The 18,251-nt window shown below is 35.1% G+C and overlaps 1 long non-coding RNA gene across 2 annotated transcripts in view; it reads left to right on the forward strand.

Annotated features, from left to right (window-relative positions):
- The window catches only part of LOC140608583 (uncharacterized), a 1,020,376-nt gene that overhangs the window by 327,700 nt on the left and 674,425 nt on the right, over window positions 1-18,251 (forward strand). Inside the window, exon 1 of one of the 2 annotated variants that reach the window (XR_012010565.1) lies at window positions 7,278-7,346. The exons of the other annotated variant lie outside the window; for it this stretch is intronic. This is a non-coding gene — a long non-coding RNA (uncharacterized lncRNA). Of the gene's footprint in view, window positions 1-7,277; window positions 7,347-18,251 lie in introns of those variants that run through there. 2 annotated transcript variants of the gene reach the window in all.

Raw genomic sequence — 18,251 nt, forward strand, 5'->3', positions numbered from 1 at the left:
ATTTAACAATACATGCAAGGCTCATATACCATGATCAAGTGGGATTTATTCCTGGGTTGGAATGGGGGTTCAACAACTGCAAATGAATAAATATGATAAACCATATGAACAAAATGAAGGACAAAATCATATCAACATCTCAAGAAATGCAGAAAAAGCATTTCACAAAGTTCACCAAAGTGTCTTCATAAAAACTCTCAACAAACGGAGTATAGAGGGAACACACCTAAACATAATAAAGGCCACATATGGCAAGTTCACAGATAACATCTCAACAATGAGATGCTGAAAGTCCTCCTTTAAAATCAGGAACAAGACAGGAATGCCCACTCTCTCCATTTTTATTCAACATAATATTGGAAATCCCAGTGAGCCATTAGGTAAGAAATGGAAATAAAAGGCATCCAAATAAGAAAGAAAGAAGTAAAATCGTCTCTACTTAAATGACATGATGTTACATGTAGAAAATCCTAAGGACTCCACGAAAACACTGTTAGAACTAAGAAATTAAATCAGTAAATTTGTTGGATACAAAATCAATGTACAAAAATCAGTTGTGTTTCTATACTCCAACAAGCCATCAAAGGGAAATTAAAAACACCACATTTACAATAGCATCAAAAGAATAAAGCACTTAGGAAAAAAAAAAAATAATCAAAGAGGTGAAAGATCTGTACTGAAAACCGTAAGACACTGATGAAAGAAAAGAGAAATAATATAAATGGAAAGATATTCTATGCCCATGAACTGGAAAGATTAATATTCTAAAAATATAAAATGATATCCCTAATACTCAAAGTATTCTACAGATTCAATGAATTGCTTTCAAAATTCTAGCATTTTTCACAGAAAGAGAAAAAAATTCTGAATTTTTTATGAAAGCACAAAGGATCCTTCGCGGCCAAAACAATCTTGAAAAAAAAAGAATAAAACTAGAAGCACCACGCTTCCTGATTCCAAACTATATCACAAAGCTACAGTAATCAAAACAGTATGGTATGGATCAGTGGAAAAGACTAGAGAGCCCAAAAACAAACCCATGCACATATGGCCAATTAATTTATGACAAAAGAGACAAGAATATGAGGAAAGAGTAGTCTCCTCAACAGTGGTGGCAAAACTGGATAGCCACATATGCAAGGGGAGGGAACTAGACTGTATCTTACAGTTTTCACTCCCATAGGCAGCTGAGAAAGAATTCCAAATGATTTAATAATGCACTATTGAGCAAATACACCATGCTTTCATAAGGCCTTAATTTTTTTAGCCTTAACTTACTGAAAACAAATCTTTGTTTTTTCAAAGATTATTTTATAAAAAGATTTGGTGGCAGTTCCCTATAGGAGACAGTCATGCAATAATTCATCGTAATACTATTCCACTAAAAAAAGTGATTCACTTAGTCTATGTTTTCTTGAGTCTGACCATGAACCAGAGATTTATTTTGTGTTTTTGAATTACATTCAGCTCTCAAAAAGAAATAGTCTTCCCAAAGGCAGGGAAACTTTGAGAGAGCAACATTCACCATCTTGGCTGCAAACATCACTCTCTATAAACAAATCTGACAAATAAACATGGTCTCTAAGCTACCTACTTCCCTGCCCATCTGTTGGTATGGCAGTGTGCCCTCACTCAAAGGGCACTGCCAATTTTATTTTGGAAAAAAAAAAAAAACACACACACACACACAGTCACAATGAGGTGAAGTAAATTGCTTCTACAGAATTTGAATTGCTTAGACCTGCATGTTTGGTTTTGATTTTGGTTTTGTTTAGTTTCATGTTTGCTCCTGCATCTCCTAGGCCAGAGGAGAGGACATGCTAAATGAATCCTCAAATAATATGGGGAAGGAAGACTCCGAATAAAATAACCTGTTATCTCCTCATTAAAACTGGCAATGTGTGAAATTACAAGCATCATTTTATCAATGAGAAGGTCAGTCTCAGCAGCAGCATCCACATTTCCTAATTGATTCCCCTTATTAAAAAAGAAAGAAAAAAGCTTTAAAAAAGAAGTAATGAGAGTGAGATGAAGAGAGTTCAAAGCCTTGCTTCACAGAACATTTTGCAATTAGAGATTAGGCAATTGAAGAACAGACTAGTAGTTTGCCTACGCGATACAGACATCAACCAGTGGACACCTTCATTCAAATTAATCCCTTGAAAGACATCACCATCCAATCTAGCATTAACAGAGCAATAAAAATGATCTTAACCACACACCTTTTCATAACATTGTTTTGGCTTCATGTTTCTTTTTTTCCCAAGAAGCTCAAGTACCTGGATAGTAAGCAATGAACTACAATCCTTAGTAGATCATTAAATTTGATTGACTTTGCTTTTTGTTTTCTTTACTTTCAGCGTATTTTTTGCCTTCTCCCGAAAACAACAACAACAAAAAACTACCCAAAGTCAAATATACCCTTTCTATAGTATTTTGGTTATCCTTTTGCTAGGATTACAGAAGATTGGCATTACTTTGTATATAGTCTCAATAATGAGAAACAGAACTAATAATTTCCCCTGTGTTCTCAGAGATGTAGGATATCATGGGTTAACAGACCAGCCTTTACTGCCCTTATTTTAAAATGATGTTGCCCATAGTGAAATTCCTAGTAGCTTTTGCATCTATAATCTATAAAAACACATATCTTACTTCTCTTAAAATGTATGGATCTTAATCAAGGTTTCTTCTTACTTAGAGAGTCTGAGACAGAATTTTACCGCTTAGTTTCTTTGCCTAATACAACATATAATATCTCATCATATATGTAATATACTCTATATAGAGTTACATGTAGACATTTCTAATAAATAACTGTATCTAAATGCTAAGGTCTTTTTATCAACATAGTTTTTATAATTTGGCGAATTTATAAAGAATCATTTTCACATTCCCCATAAAGCATTCATCCATCCACCTATCCATCCCTCCATCCATCCATGCATTCATTCCACATTTATTAAACTCTTGTGTCAGGGACTTTAATGTGCATCTCCTCTGTAAGCAGCACCCATTTGTATAGAGAAGAGAATGACACAGTGAAAGACTAATGACCCAAGAGAGTTTAGAAAGATCTTTTTTTTAAAGGAGCTAGATGTCTGAAAAGGTGAAGACAGTATAAATGTGCTCCAGAACCCAAGGGCAGAAATTCAAAGACAAAATTGAGGAAATTTTCAATTTGTTTTCTTTTATAATGGTTTTCTTCCTATTCTAAAAGGAGAACAAGAGATGAAGACAGCACCAACATTCACTGGTATATAGATTTGCCTAGGAAGAGTTAAAAGAAGCACTTGTGTAATGGATTTTTTTTTTTCTCAATGAAGTATGATGTAAGGTCCAAGCAAAAACAATATGGGGAAAGAGATGGGAATTTTGGAGAATAAAGAAAAAGATAAGAAAATGTTTGTGATGAGAGGAAAAGTGAATTTACTATAGAAAAATAATGGGATCTGCAAGGAGCATTAGGGGATATAGGAGATCAGGACATATACACTGGGACTGCTTCCTGTAGAAACAAAGAAAGAAAGTTAGGTCCATTTTGTGGGAAAAGAATAGCTTCAAGGGCAAGGGACTGGATTTTGGGATAGAGGGCAGTGTTGGATTAATCTTTCTTCCTGTTCCTTTGACTTTCCACTCTATTGACCTGGATGGATCACTGCCTGTCCTATCTGATAGGGGAAGAAAAATGGTAGTCCTTGCCCCTTGCTAAGTGTTACTTAAGTGGTAGCATCATGACGATAACCAGAGCTCGGGTCCATGGGAGAGAGGATAATGAGCAGGAGCATGAGTTGACTCTGACCATCCCCCTTTTGACTCCTCTCTCCTCTCTTTCCAGTACCTCACTGCCAAGGATTAGATTTTTTTCCACTGTGGAGCGTAGCACTTGGAAAAAGCACAATTCTCACAGATGGAGGTAAGAGAGAAGACTTCTGAGAATGAAAATGGAAAAGAAGTCCATCTTCTCATTCACAGAGGTTTTCCTTCCTTTTCATCCACAATACCCATTTATAGTCAGTGGACTAGTCACAAACTAGACTCTAGGATTTCACCCCTCTCTAGAACATTGGAAGTAACTGTATTCCTTGCGATAAATACCCAAACATTTGTGGGTCATGACAATCATGAAAGAGACAACAAACTGAACAACTGATCAACACACCCTAACCACCTTTCCCTCAGCTTGTACTAACCTTACACAGGCTTCTTTCTGACTCCAGGCCCTAACCTCCTCTATTCTTAGAGAAATTACTTTAGAAAACTTTTAATTCTAAGTTCTTTCTCTTCCCCTTTGATATATAAATCTTTTTTTAACTCTTTTGCCAGTTTTATGATCCAAGAATGTTTCCTTTAAAGACTTAGGAATGCTTCTTTGAAATACAATTATCAAGGATAACAGTGCCTCTATTTCTCATTTTCTGTGGGAGGGTAAGAGCTTAACTTCAGAGGCTATCATGGTTCAAGTTCCAAAACTGTCTCCTGTCATTAAGATACCAGAATGTTTACTTTTCCTTTGGGTAAAAATAATTAACAAATACAATGACCTGAAATCCTTCCCTTCATCCTTGCTCTTACAATCTCTTCTACATTTCATTTTAGTGGAAGTGAGTTCACGGTGTGTTTGATCTCCTCCCTTATTGTCATAGCACTGAATAAAGTGTTCCTTGCCTACTTCACATAGCCCAGGGCAATCATGGCTTTGACATAACCTATGGCAAAATAAGCAGGACTGATGAGCCAGATAGAATTTAAATAAGCATAAAAGTAAATTTAATGGAATACAGAAAGACATGGGATAAATGAAATAAAAATAACCAGTAACAGAAATGACCAAGTAGAGTCACTGAGTATGAAAAATACAAAAACTGAAATAAATTATTCAGTAAAGAAGTTAAATAGTACAATAGCCTTAGAATAGATTAGAGAGCAGAGAAATCAAGAAACTCACCCTGAACCATATCAGGAAGACACAAAGAATGGAGAATATAAAATAAATTTTGAGATATAGAGATGTAAGTATTAACGTCTCAATGATAAGAACACAATATAATTAGAAATTCATAACCAAATAACAGCTTAAAATGACATAGGTCTCAATATTAGCAAAACAAAATATTAATAATCCAAGTATAAATATGAAACCAAGAGAAAATGTATGAAACACTTATATACACAATAAATTACATAGAAAATTTATGCAAATATTTAATGCAGTGCTTAGAGGAGTAATAGAGCTTTGAATACATTATTCACAGAAATTAAAAAACAGAAAAAGAGTTTCAATACTTTGCATACATTATTTATCAAAAAATAAATAGGAAAGAAATGAATTACATATTCAACCCAACAACCAGAAAAATGGAACAAAGGAACATCAAAGAAATAAGTAAAAATAAAATAATAAAGTACAAGGCAGTAAATAAATTAAAGAAAAAAAACAATCAAGAAAACAAAAGATGGTACTTTGAAATAATGGATAAGTTAAATAAATTTCTGGAAAGTTTCATAAGGAAAAAAAAAGAAGATATAAATGAATGGAATGAAAAAAGGACAGTTATTTTAAAAATAGAATTACTAAATTTAAAGACAGTTATTTTAAAAATAGAAGTTACAATTATTTTAAAAATAGAATTACTCAATTTCTTAAAAACCACAAAATGCCAAAAGTGTATAAGAATGAACTAAAATTTTTAAAATATATATATATTGAAGAAATGGAAATGGTAGTCATAATCTACTTTGCATAAACAAATGCCATGCCCAGATGATATTTTAGGGGATTTCTGGTAGTCCTTCAACATACATTTAATCCCATTTATATGAGATGGTACAAATAATAAAAATAAGTAAAAAGGAAAGGTAAGAGAGATTTGTTTACTTCAGAATATCAGGCCAGGGTTACCTTACCAAAAACAAGAAAACCGAAAACCACCTATAGGCCTAATTAATAGGTAAATATGTATGAGATGATAAATAGAACCTCAGCTAATTGAGTGCAATAATGTATTAAAAATTCTGCATGGTGACCAAGTAGAACGTAACCACCATCTCTTTCCTGCATCACTGCAGTATCATCCAAGCTGGTCTCCTAGCTCCCACCCTCACCGCCATATAGTCTTTTCTCTAACCCAGCAGTGCTACCTTCACTGCAGGTCTACGGTTCTGTCAATTCTCTCTTTAAAACTCTATCCACTTCCCAATTTATTCAGAGTAAAAGCCAAAGGACTTCTGTGACGGTTGATTTCATGTGTCAGCTTCAGTGCATCACAGAGAACCAGGTATTTGGCTAAATATTATTTCCGAGTGTGAGAGTATTTCTGGATGAAATTAGCATTTGAAGTAGTTAATTTGGGAAACAGGTTTACCCTCCTCAATCCACTGAGAACCTGAATAGAACAAAGGCAGAAAAGAAAGGATCTGGCCTTTCCTCCTTGATTGTGCTGGGACACACGTATTTCCCCCTTGATGCACCTGACTCCAGCATTTGGACCTTCAGACCCAGACTGGACCATACATTGTCCGCTCCCCTGGTTCTCAGACCTTAGGACTGGGACTAAATTATACCACTTTTTTTCCAAGTTCTCCAGCTTGCAAATGGCAAATTGTATGACTCTGCAGTCTCAACATGTGAGCCAAATTCTTTATTCCTTATAATCTCTTCATACATATGTGTGTGTGTGTGTGTGTGTGTGTGTGTGTGTGTGTATCACGGTTCTGCAGAGAAAAAGAACCAATACATTACATAAATGCACCTAAATATTATACAAAGTCTGTCCCATCACCCTCCCCAAAATCTCATGCTTACCTTCATCCCCTACCATCACTTAGACTCTGTTTCAACCACACTGGACCTTCTTGTTCAAATACCTCAAGTCTGCTCCTGCCTGTGACCTTGGTCACCTGTTCCTTCTGTGTGAAACAGTCTTTCTCAAGTTACTCCACTGGCTTATCCTTCAATTTCTTCAAGTTTCTTCTTAAATACAACAATATCAGAAGCCCTTTATTTGACGAATGTTATAGAGAAGTGTAAATACCCACATGCCTTGGCATTGTCCATTCTGTTTTTCTAGATTTTTCCAACAACAACACTCACCATCTACCCCAATGACAGCAGTTTCTCTGTTTTGTTCACTGAGGTATCACAGTATCAATAGAAAAAAATGAACAAAGATAAAAATGAGAAATACATGGAAATCCAAATGGCTAGGGCCTACATCAAAAGGAGGTTATGGATAAAGAAATTGTGGTTTATGTATACAATGGAATATTCCTCAGCCATTAGAAATGACAAATACCCACCATTTGCTTCAACGTGGATGGAACTGGAGGGTATTATGCTGAGTGAAGTAAGTCAATCGGAGAAGGACAAACATTATATGTTCTCATTCATTTGGGGAATATAAATAATAGTGAAAGGGAATATAAGGGAAGGGAGAAGAAGTGTGTGGGAAATATCAGAAAGGGAGACAGAACATAAAGACTCCTAACTCTGGGAAACGAACTAGGGGTGGTGGAAGGGGAGGAGGGTGGGGGGTGGGGGTGAATGGGTGATGGGCACTGAGGGGGGCACTTGACGGGATGGGCACTGGGTGTTATTCTGTATGTTGATAAATTGAACACCAATAAAAAATAAATTTATTAAAAAACAAACAAACAAACAAACAAAAGGAGGTTAAGACCACAGACCCTGGAACCAAAAAGCTTGGTTTGAATCCTATCTCAACTATTCATTAGCTGTGTGATGTAGAATAGATTTCTTACCTCTCTGTGCCTGTTCCCAATATATGTAATTGAGATAAAATAGTGTCTAGATCACACATAAGTTATTATGGGTTGTAACCAGGGCTAATTGAATTAATATAACTTATAATTAAGAGTTTTAAAGAGTACTTGAACATAGTAATTGCTGCATAAATGTCATGAAAATATACTTAATTACAAGCAATCAGAGAAATTCTAATTCAAATGAAAATTAAAAAAAGAAAATATCCATAAAAAAGAAAATATCAGAAATTGGAGAGATAGGTGGTAAAAATGTAGATTCAGATATGAAAAAATGAAAACTAGAATGTATATTCTAAGGAAATGAAATTCCTTAGAATTTCATTAGAGAGTGTAAATAAACTGACAGTGACTAAATATTTAACTCTCCAGTATCAAACACTAGGCCTTATTTTTCCCAACATAGCATGGGACTTGAAACTTCAAAGAACCTCAAATGAGTGTTTGTTTGAAAAGAGTCATATTTCATTTCCTAATGAAGGATGTCAAATCCCTGTGACATCACTCAGAAAAGTTAGGTACCTGGTGTACCCCATGATTTAACAAATTACTGATGGGTTTAAATGCCCCCAAAAAACACACTGACGTGTATAGGGATGGTCATTGTAGCCCTGCTTGTGATAACAGGAAGTTGTAAACAAGAATGATGAGTATCAATAGCTACAACATTATACATAATATGATAAGGTGTATCATGGGACACTAAGCAGAAGGCAGAAATATAGAAAACAATACTCAGAAAAAAAATTTTTTTCAAAGATATGAACAGATCTATAGATATATATATCCTAATACTAAATACATATAAGCCGATAGCTATAAAGAGGAATAAGCTTTTGGGATAGGGTAAGTACATAATTCAAGTAAAGAGATCTTCCTTAATGACCAAGAAACTGGACACTGACAGGCTGATGGAAGAAACATTTTAAAATATCAAGGACACCATGGCCCTCCTTAAAACACGCTCTGTCAGTTTTTCCTACCACCCTCCATGTTAAAGCCAGTCCTGAATATTATAAATATCTCTAGAGGTATAAAAATATTTTATCAGATGAACATCATCCAAAGGCAGGAATAGCAAAAAGAGAAGAAACTCACAAATGTGACATTCAGAGATTTTATATTTCTTATGTTATTCATTACCCCTGTCTACTGATTTCTAATTTGAACCCTAATGCTTAGGGCTCAGAATTAATGAGCACCTACAGGAAAAAAAAAATGCAAACTAGGGTACTTTAGATAGTTGTTGGATAAAGAAAAGTGGTATTCAAGAACAGTGGGGATTATATTTATTGAAATTACATGCTACTATGTAAGAAAAAGAAATTCCAAACTTTAGTATAGAATTTGAAATTCTTCCATTTAACAAACATTCATTTGAGCTTCTTTGAAGTTTCAAGAACCATGCTATGTCGGAAAAAATAAGGCCTAGCATTTGATACTTAAAGAGTTAAATTTTTAGTCACTGTCGGTTTATTTACACTCTCTAAATTAATGCCATGGATATAAATTAATACATTTTATTCTAGTATGTCACCTTTAAATAGAGTCATATTTCATTTCCTTAACTCTTGGATTTTACAGTATTAAAATCTGAAGTTACTGCAAACAATTACATAGAAATAAATAAATAAATAAATAAATAAATAAATAAATAAATAAAGTATGTATGTCATGATCACTTCAATATTTGACAGTTGACCAATATCCTTGTTAGTTTTGGATGTTTTCTCCCCTAACGTTTATAGTATATTATTGCACAAATCCTTTTTATTCCGCTGAAATACAGAGATGAAATTGTAAGAGGTTAAATACTATCTGGAAAAAAATGCTAGATTATATGACTGAAAAGTATGAATTATAAGTCATTTTACAAAGAATGTTACTACTGTCCTTTTAGCAGTGCATAGTCCTCTGAACTTAGCTCTACCACATTTCTGGGCTACTGGAGCGGAGCAAAAGGATGCGGCGGCAGAGAAAGGACCAGAGCCTAACAGGTAGGGAAATGTGAGTCCAGTTTCTGGTTTAGTAAACTGTTGGCACTCAGACTGACTTACCTTACGACAAGATACACTGGTTCAGAAAACTTATTTGAAGAGGCTCCTATGTTCTAGGTTCTATACGTAAATGGAGAAGCAAACAAAGCTACCTCGCCTTTGAAGAAACAGTCAAGTAAGAAGTAAAAAGTAAGTAAGTAAATAAATGAATAAAGTGAACTTACATAAAAGATCAATCAGTGTTAATTACCAGGAAGAAAAATAAAAGTAGGCTCAGAGATGCAGATTGACAGGTACACTTTTTAGAAATGGAGTCTGGGAAAGCTTTGCTGAGGAGGCAGCACTTGAGCAAAGTCCTAAATGAAATGAAGAAGTAGGAAATGCAAGTGAATAGGGAAACTGTTCACACGAAGAAAACAGCATTTCAAAGGAGGGAATAACAAGTGAGAAGCCCTGTTGCAAAAATGACCTCTGTGATTTGGGAAATGGCAGGAAGGCCCAAGGGGCTTGAGTTCAATGGTCAATGAAACGGCACCAAATCTGCTGTTGCTAAGATTTTATATTTCATTGGCTGTTTGAGGCTCAGGAGGAAACAAGAGAGACCCATGCAGAGGCTGACCCCTGGCAGTGGCTGCTTCTAAGAGTTGCAGGAGTGGGCACTGTGGAGCACAGTTAGATTTGGCTTGTTCTGAAGTAGAGCACCTAGCAAGGGCTGCCGTTGGGATGCTATTACCAAAACAGGGGATGGCAGATGGCATCAGGATTTAGGGCTGCAGCTTTAGGTGGCTGGTGGTATAATTTTCGGAAATGAACAACAACTGATGTGAGGGGAGGGGAAAAATAAAGAACTTAGTTGAGGACAGTTTGAAATGTTCATTTGGGAAAGCAGTGCTCTAAGCCCCTGAGCTCAGAAAATGAACCAGGGAAAAGGAGGAAGGGGTGGAGATAAGCACTCACCGGTGAGAAGATTCTGGATGGGATGAGTGTTAAATTTTCAAAGTCAACTCCTGACTTGAAAAACTGGCTCCAACAGAGGATTACTGGGTTTGTGAAACTTTCTGTGAAATATAATGGTGGATACCTGTCACTAGCCATTTGTTAAAACTCTATACAATGTACAAGAGTGAGCAAACCTCAATGTAAAGTATGGAGTCTGGATTGTAATGATGCATCAGTGTAAGTTCATCAGTTGTAACAAATGCACCGCTCTGGTCCCAGATGCTGACAGCACAAGAGGCCATGAGTGAGTACGAGCGAAGGGAATATATGGAAACCCTTGCTACTTGCCACTCATTTTGGCTGTGACCCTAAAAGTACTCTAGAAAATAAAGACTACTACTTAAAAGTAGAAAGAAGAAAAGAAAGAAAAGATAATAAGAAAGAAAGAAAGAAAGAAAGAAAGAAAGAAAGAAAGAAAGAAAGAAAAAAGAAAAAGAAAGAAAAGAAAGAAAGAAAGAAAGAAAGAAAGAAAGAAAGAAAGAAAGAAGAAAGAAAGAAAGAAAGAAAGAAAGAAGAAAGAAAGAAGAAAGAAAGAAAGAAAGAAGAAAGAAAGAAAGAAAGAAAGAAAGAAAGAAAGAAAGAGAAAGAAAGAAGAAGAAAGAAAGAAAGAAAGAAAGAAAGAAAGAAAGAAAGAAAGAAAGAGAAAGAAAGAAAGAAAGAAAGAAAGAAAGAAAGAAAGAAAGAGAAAGAAAGAAAGAAAGAAGAAAGAAAGAAAGAAAGAAAGAAAGAAAGAAAGAAAGAAAGAAAGAAAGAAAGAAAAAGAAAGAAGAAAGGAAAGAAAGAAAGAAAGAAAGAAAGAAAGAAAGAAAGAAAGAAAGAAAGAAAGAAAAAAGTGTTCATTTGCAATCTACGTGGCAATGATGAGTAGACGACTGAATATATTTATTTGAATCTCAGGAGCAAAGGTACAATTAGAGATGTATGTTTAAGAGTCAGATTTTCTTTTCACAATTGAAGGTACTGAAATAAAGACATAAAAGCTCATAATAGTTCAGAGATATGTTTATCTAATTAGAACTGACATGTTTATGTATAAGTATGTATCTGTACAATAATCTAAGAGAAAAAACATCTGAGACACTCTAAAGAACTAGAGATAGCGGTAATCAGGACTGGAGAAAAGCTTTTCATAAACTCCCTGCTACAGACACAGCAACAAATATATTAAGTGATAAAGCTGTTATGAAACTATAATAAAAATGATTATCATATAAGCAATATGGTCCAAAACAGAACTCAAAAATCATTTCTAAATTAGTTCAAAGCATGGATTTTAATTATATAAATTTAATGTGCCTACATTTTTAAGATTAAATACTAATATTTCAGATATTACACTTAAAAGAGGAAATTTTTTTTTTTTTTTTTTTTAAAGAGAAAACAAGTGGTTGGCGGGAGGGACAGAGGCAGTGGGAGAGGGAGAGAGAGAATCTTAAGCATGCTCCATGACCAGGGTGGAACCCGATGCAGGGCTCCATGTACCGACGCTGAGATTATAACCTGAGCCCCTATCAAGAGTCAGATACTTAAACAACTGAGCCACTCAGCACCCCTAAAAGAGGAAATATTAAATGATGCTGGACACAAATAGCTGTATTTTATGAAAATACAAATAAATGGAATATTCTTTCAGGCTAATACTAGTAAACTTGATACCAGGAAACATTAAGGTAAGGGTTTGGAACAATTTTTAATGTTGTTAAAATTAAAACTATAAAAATATATTAGTGACTTCTTTAGTGATAATTAGAAAGTAATAAGAAAAAAATGCAAGGGGACCTGGGTGGCTCAGTGGTTGAGCATCTGCCTTTGGCTCAGGACATGATCCCAGGGTCCTGGGATTGAGTCCCAAATCGGGCTCCCTGGGAGCCTGCTTCTCCCTCTGCCTCTGTCTCTGCCTCTCTCTCTGTGTCTCTCATGAATGAATGAATGAATGAATAAATAAATAAACAAACAAATAAATAAATGAATAAATATTTTTAAAAAAGGAAAGAAAAAAAGAATTGGTCAATATTAGCTAAATTGTGTTCAAATGATCAGTAAGTGAACAAGAATTAGTGTTTAAAAAGATTCTAGCGTATTTCAAAACACATATGGATAATCCTGTAAAAAATTAAGACTTTATTACCTTAATGTCTTAAATAACAAGATATTTCAGAATTCTTTGCACTCTTACTTGGCAATTTCTAAAATTTACCTTTCCACATAGATGCAATTAAGCTAGACTTTCAGGAGTAAAGCGATAGTCTCGGAAAAAATAAATTGTTTTCCTGATTTAACTGCACTTTAGCTAAGAATCACTCATATATTTCATAGTTTAGACACCTCCGATATGTTACAGATATCTTAAAGTTGCTTCTAATTCAAGTTGCCAACACAGGGTAAAAAGATATTTTGCTTACAACAACAACTAAAGAAACTGAAACATTTGGATTTAACATGAAAACAAAATACAGGTAATCGTCTTGAAAACTTGAATAAATAACTAATATTCAAGTATATTTAGGTGTCTGAGACTAATTTGCCCCTTTTTAATTTGTGTTTTTAATTATCATAACTAAAAATCACCTTTTTTGGTACATAGTTCTATGAATTTTAACACACATCCAGATACATATAACTAGCAATACAGTTAGAAACAGTTTCATAACTCTTTTCCCATGTAAACTCCCACATGCTGCCCCTTTAATCATATCTTTAGATAGGGTAGGGGGTAGGGAAGGATATAACTACTCGTACGTTCCCACTCCCTGTAATTTTGTTTTTTCAAGAGTGAAACTCTTCCTTCTATATTTTTTTCAGACTGCATTTTGAGACTTAGTCCATCATTTTCTGAAAATCAAAATAAAAAATGTGTTCATAATGTTCATCCATCCATGGAAGGATTTTCTTGGAGTGTTTGTCACTTAGTCCTCTCTTTCCTGTTTCTTCTTTTAAAAAATATGTATCTTATCCTTTTTGATTACTTATTTTTGATGGGATTTGTTTTGAACTTTAGACAATTATTTTAAAGGTATATTTTTCTGGGAAAGATATAAGACTAGGGCCCAGACTTATCACCAAGTATCCTATTTTTATTTTATCCAGCATTTACTTCTAACCTAGTAAAGTTAGGCAATCATAGGCTTTTCAGTCAGGAAGCGTTTTCTTCTCACTGTCCAGTATGGAAAGGGACTGCTACTTACAAATACGGTTTATTTGTTATTATTCCATATTTATAGCCACTGTCTGTATTCCTCAAAGCTAAATATAGTCTAGAGAGATGACCCCGACAGCAATTCTTGCACACCATCGCTACTGTGGTAAACATAAGATTTAGGGCTCCCACCTCACGTGAGGACGATCCCTTTCATGAAAGGCACTCAGTTGGCTCATTCAGAGAAGCCACAGTGGCGTCTGGTCTCTGCTTCCTACCACAGGAACCCCTGGTGCTTTCCCAGCTAATAGCCCTTCTGCTTATTATGTGTTGATTTAGGTAATCTGTGATCTCCTAGCTTCCCCAGAAATAGTTTATATCTGGCTGTTCTTTTATACTGTAGATAATTTTTGAAAAAAATGATAGAACATGGGTTACCTTCATGTCCCGACCTTCAAACTGAAAATATCAGGTGCAGCATTTTTCCCTAACAGCTCCTCTCAGCTTCCAAGGTTTTCCACAAGAGACCTGGACCATCTAAGTGGTGTAATCTGGCCAGATCTGAAAGCTCAGTTCCTGGTTATAACACAATCCTTTTATACTTGAGGCTCATCGAGTTTTTCAAGGAGAATATATATAACATGCACTTGCATTTAATGGAACTTTGCAAACACCACGCTCTCATGTTTTGTTTCCTTTTTAATCAAATCTACATCCAGAGAAAATCAGTACGTGCAGAGATTTTCCCTCATCTTACCGTGCAGTGCCAACCGTAACTTTCCAAGATAAACTTTTCAAAAGCACATAGATAGAGATCTGGATAAAAATGTATTATCTAAAGCCTAATATGAAGTATTTTACTGTAATTAGTTCTTCTGCTTATTCACAGTATGCAGTTGAATGCCAGATTATTCAGAGCTTTTTAATTAAAAAGTGACTGTAAGTGATATATAATAACCACACAGTTGACACACAGTAATTGCATCATTATCACTGGTTCTCCCAAGATTTTTATAATAAATGCTGAAATGTCCCAAGAAGCCTATTGTAACAATATATACCATAAGAACTAACTTGAATTAATAGAGATCACCAGAGCAATTGCTTCCTTTTCACAGAAATTATGTGATCTTTTAGTTAATGTGTGTAGAAATCCAGTTACTAAATTGTCTTTCTGTGCAACTCAATAAAGACTTAAAATAATCATCTATTAAGAGACTTCAAGCAAAGATGTTCTAGAAATTTGAAGTCGTTTTCAAAATTGTAAATTTCAATGATTTTTATAAGCAGTGGCCTCAAATGCCCCTTTATGAGAGTTTCTAAAAAAAAATTCTCCTAGTCCTACTCCCTTCAACACAAACAGATGTACGCATGCACATGCAAACTCGTTCGCATATGGGTGCAGACACATCCACACACGCGCACATATACATCACACACACGGGTATGTTAGGACTCTTTAATGTATGCACTCTATACAACTAAATAAAAACTCAGTTCCTAATTGCAAAACAAACTTCCACCATGCAAAATACTAGGATTTGACAAATATGACTATTTTCTATTTTGTGCTCTTGAAAAAATGTATCTAGATGTCTAGTGATGCCAGATACAGACTCTGCCATCTCCTGATGTGGATTTTAAATGTTTCAATCCTTCATTCATATTAAGGATTTTTAAGAATTTACCATCCAACAGTGGATTACATTCTTACCAACTATTACATGAATCAGGTATTTTATATTTTAACAATAAAGCATCCTCCATGCTCTCTGTCACAGTCCACCATGAAGTGGTTTCCTCTCATGCGGCCAAACTCCTCTCTTTTCCTCCTCTCCATATATCTTTCTAAGCTCAACTCCCCCTATCTCTTGAGACACATTTGATTTCAACACTACTACATTTCTCCATCTTTACTCATCACTGTATTCTTACAATGCTCCCTTTATTCTCTGACTATAGCTAATCATTAAGAGAGAGTCCATGCCCCACTGATTGTAAAGTTTTCTCTAACCTACCAACTGCTCATGTGTTCTCTCTATTCAATTCCTCCAACAGTTTCATCTTAACAATTCATCCACACATTTCATATACTTTTCTGTACAACTATCTTTACATATATGCGTCGTATATCTCCCAAGTATATTACTATTTTAATAGACAGTAGAGGCAGACTTATCTTTCTAGTATTAAAATGTTCAGTGCAATTTTTCTATTAAATACATTTTACTAATTCAATGTGAAACTATTTTCTTTGTTTATTGCTCAATTGATGATAATGAGTCTTTAATGATGGCATTTCAGTTAAACCCCTAAAAAAAAAAAAAAAAGAAAACAGGAATTACTTCCCTTTGTCTTCCTTTTCAATGACATATCTATGCAAAAGATTAATCCTCAAGAACAATTTAAAGTTTCCATAATAATAGATATTATTTCTATTATTAGAAATATGTAAGGAATGTAACATGTTGAGAGAAGCTTTCTTTTGACATTGCTTTTAGTCTGGATATTTAAGATTTAGAAATATATTTTTAACATTTAAGAGTACTTAAGCAGGCAATGTTAGCCACTGGTTAAGAGGAAAGGATCAGAATCAAAGAGTCAGAGATCACTAACTTAATTGCTGTCTGACAATAGCAAATCACTAAATCTCTCTATAGTATACTGTGGTAGTCAGCTCATGCTGCTGTAACAAAATACCACAGAATGGGTAGCTTAAACAAAAACATTTACTTTTCATAGTTCTGGAGTCTTCAAAGCCCAAGATAAAAGTGCCAGCAGATTTGGTTCCTGCTCAGATCTTCTGGCCTGCTGATAGACCCTTCTCTGTGTGTCCTCCATATGGCTGAACAAGAAAAGGCTCTGGTATCTCTTCCTCTTTTTATAAGGATATTAATCCCATCATGGGGGCCCCATTCTTATGACTTCATCTAAACCTAATTACTTTCCAAAACCTCACCTCAAATACCATTTAGTTAAGGTTTCAATACATAAATAGGAGGTGAAGGGGGAGGGGAGAATCAAAGCATTTAGTCTATTAAAATACTCATCTATCCTAATGACATATGGAAGCTTTGAAAAAATTCTTAAACAGAATCTGAGATTCCGTGGCATAAAGCCCTCCCCAGGTCTTTGTCTTATGTCCTCCAATTCTTCCCTCTGACCACTTCAGCAACACGGGCCTCTTTTTAGTTGCCTTGAAACTGTTTTACTCTTGTTCTGTCTCCCAGGAAGTGTCTAGCCCAGGTCTTCACACTGCCAGGTTCTTCAGACTTCTCAGGTTTCTCTCAGATTCCATTTGCTCAGGGGGACATTCGGTGGCCAACCTTACTAACAGATACTCCAGATACTCCTTGTTTATCATCTCATATCACTTACTGTTTGGTATTTCCCTGTTCACGTGTGCACTTACTCTGGACTACCTTCTGTAATAAATGTTAAGCTCCATAACTGGAGAGGTTTTTTCTGTCTTGTCCACTGCTGACTCCCCTGTATCTAAATTCCATTATGGCGCAGAGCAAATGCTTATAGAATAACTAATTATTGATCTTTTTTTTCCCCTTAGAGAGAGAGAGAGAGGGAGAACATGAATGGGGTGGAGGGGAGGGAAAGACAGAAGGAGAGAGAAAATCCTAAACGGAGAGAGAAAATCCTAAACAGATTCCATGCCCAGCACGGAGCCCAATGTAGGGCTCAATCTCAACTCTGAGATCATGACCTGAGCCGAAATCAAGTAGGACGCTTAACTGACTGAGCCACCCATGCACACCAAATTAATGATTTTAAATGTCAGAGCTTAGTATCCCACATAGAGACAGTCAATAAATGGTCTCTGTTTAATAATGTGCACAGATAATTATTTCAACTTTAACAAAATAATCAAAATAGCTGCAATTTAATCCTGAAGCTGAGAAAACATAAAAATTCTGAAATATAAAGCTTTCATCTAAGTCTATGTGAATTATGTATATTGTATATTTTTCAAACAATTCACCTTCTCATGTTAATTTCATGCATTCCACCCATATCTCTATTCCATTTTAGCAATCACTTCCTTTCCTGACAGATTCACAGCACTGTGGCAATAAATGCGGAAATGAGTATCTACTCTAAAAAGATTCTACATCCTGTCCCTCCTTATGTCTCACTGTTTCCACACATCACTATTTGATTTCACTCAGGTTATTCTTCCCAATGCCTAATAATGCTTGCAAATTTCCACTCCCATGCCACTACACACATTACTCGTCTCCACAAACCTCTACTTACTCCATCCCACTGAGGAATTCTTTATTCATATTCTTTAAATTTTATCATCTTCTATCATACGCAATCCT

Source organism: Canis lupus, chromosome 18 (assembly GCF_048164855.1).
Source record: "Canis lupus baileyi chromosome 18, mCanLup2.hap1, whole genome shotgun sequence".
Classification (NCBI taxonomy): domain Eukaryota; kingdom Metazoa; phylum Chordata; class Mammalia; order Carnivora; family Canidae; genus Canis; species Canis lupus.